General features: G+C 45.8%; 1 protein-coding gene across 5 annotated transcripts in view; it reads left to right on the top strand.

The window, feature by feature from the left end:
- The first annotated feature begins 2,382 nt into the window (after nucleotides 1-2,382).
- The window catches only part of RBM12 (RNA binding motif protein 12), a 40,376-nt gene continuing 36,429 nt past the window's right edge, over nucleotides 2,383-6,329 (top strand). For 2 of the 5 annotated variants that reach the window (XM_068700943.1, XM_068700948.1), the window contains exons 1-2: nucleotides 2,386-2,542; nucleotides 5,185-5,267. The gene's annotated coding sequence lies outside the window, so the exon portion shown is untranslated. Of the gene's footprint in view, nucleotides 2,543-5,184; nucleotides 5,268-6,329 lie in introns of all 5 variants that reach the window. The other 3 variants (XM_068700942.1, XM_068700946.1, XM_068700945.1) reach the window with 3 other exon arrangements.

The following is a 6,329-nucleotide window of genomic DNA, read 5'->3' as shown; positions in this document are numbered from 1 at the left end:
CTGATCTAATACATTTTTAAAACTCACACAGCCTAGTTTGTGATTATTTGGAGAAAAGGGAACTCAAATCTTGAAGATCCTTAGTGCCTTTTATATTTGAAATATTAGTATATTAATGCTACATGTAAAGGTTTGGGCAACACATTCACACTACTAACTAATGTTTGTTTAAATATGCTTATAGGTCAAGATGTGGAAAAATAATGGAGATAATTCTCATGAGAGAAATACCAAGGATGAATGTTTAGTTCTAAACCAGTGAATGCAATTAAAGCTTTTTGTACGGGGAAGTAAGCTTGTTTGGAAGCGGGATGTTTACAAATGGAACCACTTGTAACCTGAACCACTTGTAACCTGTGGGGCTTTGTGGGCATTTTTGATGATTAATTGGAGCCATCTGCAGGACATTAATAATATGAGCTGAAAAAGGTGAAGATTTAGTGTCATCGTTCTGTGAGAGTCATAAAAATTGAGCCAGTAACAGACAGGAATGAAATAAACTTTCAGTAGTGTAAGATAGTTAGGAAATATGCGAGGAAAGCAAAAAAAAAAAAAAAAAAAAAAAAGCCCTTGATGGGTTTTAGCACTTCTAAAAGCTGACAGAACATACTCCTAACTACAAAAGCAATGTTTCTCCAGGAAGGCTAATACAGAAGTAGACAGTTACCTGTTTTAGACTTGTGGAGACAGAGAAGAAGAGGGTAGGTTAAAAGATTTGTTGATAGTGCTATACAGCCAGACAAAAACTGTTATTGGGAATTTTGAAAATGACAAATTAACATAAAAGTTCCCAACACAATATTACCTCATTTTGGATCCCGTATCTGCCTGATTAACTGGACTGCTGTTCTCTGCTGTGACTTCAGTTACTTTCCAACTGTTTTCAGGTCGAATTGGTTTTGCTAATAGTATGTACACCACGTGCCTGGAAAAGGTACAGTTTTGCAAAGCTGAGCTCCCCAAAGTTGGCCTTAATAGATCTTCACCACTGAAAACAGTTTTGATTAAATCTCAGGATCGTAAATAAGGTTCCACGTTGGAAGAAAGTGAATGTCACTTTTCAAAATGGACAAGCTGAACGCTTGGAAGAACTGAGCACTGACAGCTGATCTTCCACACTCCTGTCCAAAAGAGTAATGAAAAAAGTCTGGTACAAGATACTCTAATTAAGAAGTAAATCTCTTTCTTTAAACAATCAAAGTGGTTTTGTGCTACGTAGGTGTAGTAAAACATTCAAACAAAAGATTTAATTTAGGGAGGTGAGATATTTTTAAAAATAACTACACAGTTATCAATAAAGCAATTTGAAACAAATATCTGATTTACAGATTTCAAGTACAGATACAAATGAGGAATGAAAAAAAATCTGGGAAGGTTCTGTAAGGATTATTTATATTGAACATTTGTAAAAATGATCTGGGAACAATTAAAACTTGTAGTTGGCACATAGTAGTCAGAAAAAAAAAAAAAAAAGGTAGTACAAGCTATTTGATAAGCTGGATTCATTCACCCAAAATCCATCTTTGTACAGAGGAATGAATAGGAGTGTGAAGGGATACAAACCATGTGGTGGTAGCATGGAGGCCCTGCTGAGCAGCCTCACCCCAACACCTCAGGACAAAATGGCCTGGCCCCTGCTGCTGCTAGGTGATGAGAAACAGCCAAGGCAACCCAGCTGATGGACTCTCAGAGTCAGTAGGAAAATAAATAAATTGCTATATGAGGTGATTATTTTTGTTTCTTGCAGGAGGCTATGCAGCGTTTATTTATTTATTTATTTATTTTCTCCTCTGTTAGAAATGCATTATCTATATCCATGGAGGTGCTGTGGCAGAGTATCTCCTGAGGAGCGTTGGCTGCTCTTCAGGTTGGGATGCTCTCTGGGTACGCGCACTGCAAGGAAATTCAATCAACAAAGTGTAAATACAGCAAAGGGAAGTTGCAACCAAAAGGGCATCAATTCAGGGTAATCGGACTTAATTCTGCAACACGTCTCCAAGTGAAGGAGTCAGAACAACCTGTCTCCTCAGGGCTCTTGTATTCGTTAAAAATTTGATGCCTCTGCTTCCTCAGCAGTTATACCCATGCTTACTTGTACTGCCTTTAATTTCCACAAAACGTGTCATATCATCATTGTACTGTTATTGTGCCAGAGCCAACGATACACATCGTCTGGCAAAGATCCGACATCGCTCTGCTCAGCCTTCTACCTCTGACTTTGCCTTAAAAAACGGCAGCGCTGCCTCCACAGCCGCGCGTCCCCGCCCCTCCCCGCCCCACCCCAGCCACCCCTGAGACGAGGCGCGGCGCTGGCGTTGCGCATGCGCCGGCCGCCCCCGCTCTCGGCCCTTTCCGCCCCGGGCCCGCTGCGCGCACCGCGAGGCTCCGCCCCCCGAGCCCCGGCCCCGCCCCTCCCTGGCGGCGCCGCAGCGAGGCGGCCATTTTGTGGCGCTGCGCGGTCGGTGGCGCTGGGCTCGGCGCGCAGCGGGGCCCGGGGGCGGTTTGGCTCCGCTCTCCGCCTTTGTCCCGTGCAGAGCCCTCGGTAAGAGCGCGGCGGCGCCCGGGCGGGCCGGGCCCGCGCCTCCCGCCCGCCCCGCGTTGCGCTGCGCTGCGGGCCCGCGGCGTGGCGAGGCGAGGCGAGGCGAGGGGAGGGAGGCCGGGCGCGGCGCGGCTGGCACGCGGCCCCGCGCACAAAGGGCCGGGCCGGGCCGGGCCGGGGGCGCCGAGCGGGCGCCGCTGCCGCCTGGCCGGGGCCGGGGGGCCCGGGCCGCGCCCCCGCCGCCCCCGCCCCCGCTCCCTGTCCTCTCCTCTCCCCTCGCCTCCGCCCGCGGCCCAGGTGAGTAGGAGCGCGCCGAGCGCCGGCGCCGCGGGGCCCGGCCGTTGGGGGCGGCCGAGTGACCTTGCGGCGGCGCCGGGGCCGCGGGGCCCGGGAGAGAGGCGCCGAACGGGCCCGGGGGAGCGGCGGGGCCGGGGCCCGGCGGGGGCTGCGGCGGGAGGTGCGCGGCCGGGGAGGGGCCGGCGGCGGAGCCCGGCCCCGGCGGCCTCAGGAAGCGGCGCGGGGCCGCTCCCGGCGGGGCTCTGCGGGGCGGGGGGCGGCTCCGCGCCCGGCCCGGGGGCGAAGCGGGGCGAGCGCTCTGTGTGGTGCGGGGCAGGAGGTCCCCGGTGCCTGCGGCGCTGCCACCGCGCCTCGGGGTTACCTTGTGAGCGTTAGGGAGGCTGCCGCACAGCGCTTTCAGTCTGTTTTCCAAAAATGAAAATCAGCTCTGGGGGAAGAAAGGTGCTGGAGTGGGTCCCCCTGCCTAGTGTCTCTGAGCTGTCTCAAAAAGTCTCCTGGATCTTGTTTTACCAGTCGTTCCTGGACTTATCCATTCTTCTTAGCGACTTTCTTATCCCCCTCGATGTGCTGGGTTTAGGCAGGAATATGGGCAGGTTGTTCCCTCGGTGCACGCCTGTAAAGGTTCCTTCATCAGGGGTTCTGTGTTCACTGGAGGGCGGATATCCATGCACAGCCGGTGACAGGGTGTTGTGGTGACCCTCTCCCATGAAGTCGCAGAGGTGTGGTGTTGAACCACCTGTGCTCTGGTCGATGTTTGCTTTGTTAACATGCTCTTACGTGTCAGGTTGACTGGAAGGGATGTCTTAATGAGAGCAATGAGTGTTCTTTGAGAGAATTCAGTTATGAACGAAAATAGATGATGCTTGCTGGAAAGCTTAAATATACAGCAGAGCTTTATACCTTTTCTGAAGAAAACCAACCGCTTGGTTTGGTTTGTGTTGTGTTTCACATTGTAGTGTGTTGTCTTAGTCCTCTACAAATCCTCAGCTTGTTGTCAAAAGGAACACCTGCAATGTTGTGGTTGATTGATTGGAAGTATCTCAAATGACTTTTTTATTTGGAAAGTTCCTTGCGCATGAAAGATTTATCTGCTCCTTGAAAAGCAGATAAGCTTTTGCACGAAACTGTTTTTGAGGTTGTTACATTTTTTTCTTACCTGCGTTGTAAACTACTGTTTAAAACTGCTAGAAATGAAAGTATATAGTTGAATACATAGTTGAATCCTCTAATATGGGATTGCCTGCTTTTCGTAAAGGTATAATAAAAAGTCTTATTTTCATAAATACATTTGCCATTTTAATATGAGTCTGGAGAGCATAGTTTTGTTGTCTCATTTGTGAGCCTGCTGTTAAATGTCCTTGAAGATCTGTGAATATCTGCGCTTGTTTTAATTCCCTCTGTTAAGGAGTTTGTGGATGGTTTAGTAGTAATTCTGTCCGTAACTTTACTCTGATAAGGATGCTTATAACTGAAAACTGATTGTTTGGGTTTTGTGAGGAGGAGGCAGTTAGTTTTTAGCATGGTTCTTTTCTGGGTAGTATTCCACAGAAGGAAAACCTCAGCATGAGGTGGTCTGCTAAGCAATGAAAGAGTAAGAGGTTTTCCGTCCCTTCTTTTAAATGCAAAATGTGTATGTTGCTACTTAAACTGTTTAGCTTTTTTTTGTTTTTTTGCGAGTTGTAATCCTAGGAAGACGCTTTGTACTTTCAAAGATGGAAAAAAAAATGTTCATTTCATCAGGGTTTGGATTATAAAGTGGCAGATTACAAAGTGTGGTATCTCTCAGGGAGTTCTTACCGTGTGCTCTGTTGAGGTGACTTGCCTAGAGGTGTCTGTGAGGTGTTGCTTATTTTCACCAGTTTGTGTGACTCTTGAAGAGTTCTTCACATGCAGCTGTAGGGAGACTTTCTGAGTTATGGGTTTTCTTCCTTTTTTCAAGTTAGAAAATGCACCTTGGAGAAAGAAATATTGATGGAGCAACAGCTTGTTAAAATTCAGAATTTTTAAGTCTTTGCTTCTTAACCTTTGCCTTTGAAAGAGTGACTTGTTCATCTGTTAGGAATGGGAAAATTTGAAAGATTCTTTGAATGTTTGCTGGTTCTTCCTATATTCTTTGAAGAAGGCATGTACTTGTGTCATTAACTATATAGCCACTGCAATGCAGTTATCAAAAAGTGATACAGGGATAAGGTATTAGAAAATGCACTCTTACTCTTGTGTCTGTTCTATGTCACAGTGCCTTGTGGTGGTCACAGGTTTGAACTTTCTGTATATACAGTTCTTTGTGGACTGTTACTGCTGTTGTGTTGCCTGCATTGATTTTTGCCTCCATTTATTCTTTATTGCAGTCTAAAAGTTGGTTTTAATTGGTTGCCCACAGGATTGGCTTGGCTTCTGCTACTTGTTAAGAAAAAAACATCTGTCTTTGCAGGTAAGAGACTTTGAATTGAAGACTTCTTTTTATGCTTATTGAGTATATCTTAAGAAATAATTGAAGCTTTTGGAATCTGTGAATCGGTATCAAAACATTTGGGTCAAATTATCTGTAGCTGGTCTTATTCCTTTGACTCCCACTGGTGATGGTTGTTCTGGCAGTGTGGTTCTTGTAAAATAGAATTTTCTGCCAAACTGATGTTTTGTTGTTTCATCAGCATGTGGTAGTCTGTAACATTCTCTCAAGTTATTCTGCACTGTTTGAAAATGTAGCTGTTGGAGTGCAGAAGCTAATTCAGAAGGTTCTATTTTGCTTTTGCAGTATTTAAAGGGATCAGATAGTTATCTGTCAGCTAATTCGAATTATGCTAATCTAATGGGTTAATTTTAGCATTAAAAAAATAAATCTAAAAACCAAATAAAAGCTGTACTCTGCAGTCTTAGGTATTGCTACGTAGTCCCAGCCTGGGTATTTCAAATTCTTGCTACAGCAGCAATGTTATTCCAGTTCTTAGCCTTCATCCAGGAACTGCCAGGTACGCTGTGTATGTACCATGTAGGCATTGTACTTCACAGGGAGTAAGTTGAATCTTCTTAGTCCTGAATTGAAAAAATACATGCATCTGCCTTTACATGCATCAGCCTTTACATGCATAAAGGCTAGTCCGGTGTTGTTTTACCAACTGATGCGTGTGACCCAACATTTCTGTTTGTTTTACTGACTAGTGCCTGGGGGAAGAAACCATCTTGTATACACCCTTTCATAGTGTAACATCTACATCTTAAAAGATGGTGCTGTTAAGATTGATCAGATGACTTGGATTAATTCTAGACAGCTCCTTACTTTTAATTTCTGACCTCAAGTTGTTAATGGGGATGGCTTGTCCATAGTAGAACTTGAGGATCTAGTCTCCAAGATCTACAAAACAACAACAAAAAAAGGCGTTTGCCTTAAAGCATCTGTTTATACAGGAGGGAAAGCAGGCAGCCTGAGAATTGCTCTTATAGCCCAAGAAACTGCCTTCAGTGCATACCTTAGAGGCGCTAACAGCCCGTTCCT

This window comes from Anas acuta, chromosome 16, assembly GCF_963932015.1.
Source record: "Anas acuta chromosome 16, bAnaAcu1.1, whole genome shotgun sequence".
Taxonomy (NCBI): domain Eukaryota; kingdom Metazoa; phylum Chordata; class Aves; order Anseriformes; family Anatidae; genus Anas; species Anas acuta.
This window is presented reverse-complemented; position numbering and strand designations above follow the sequence as displayed.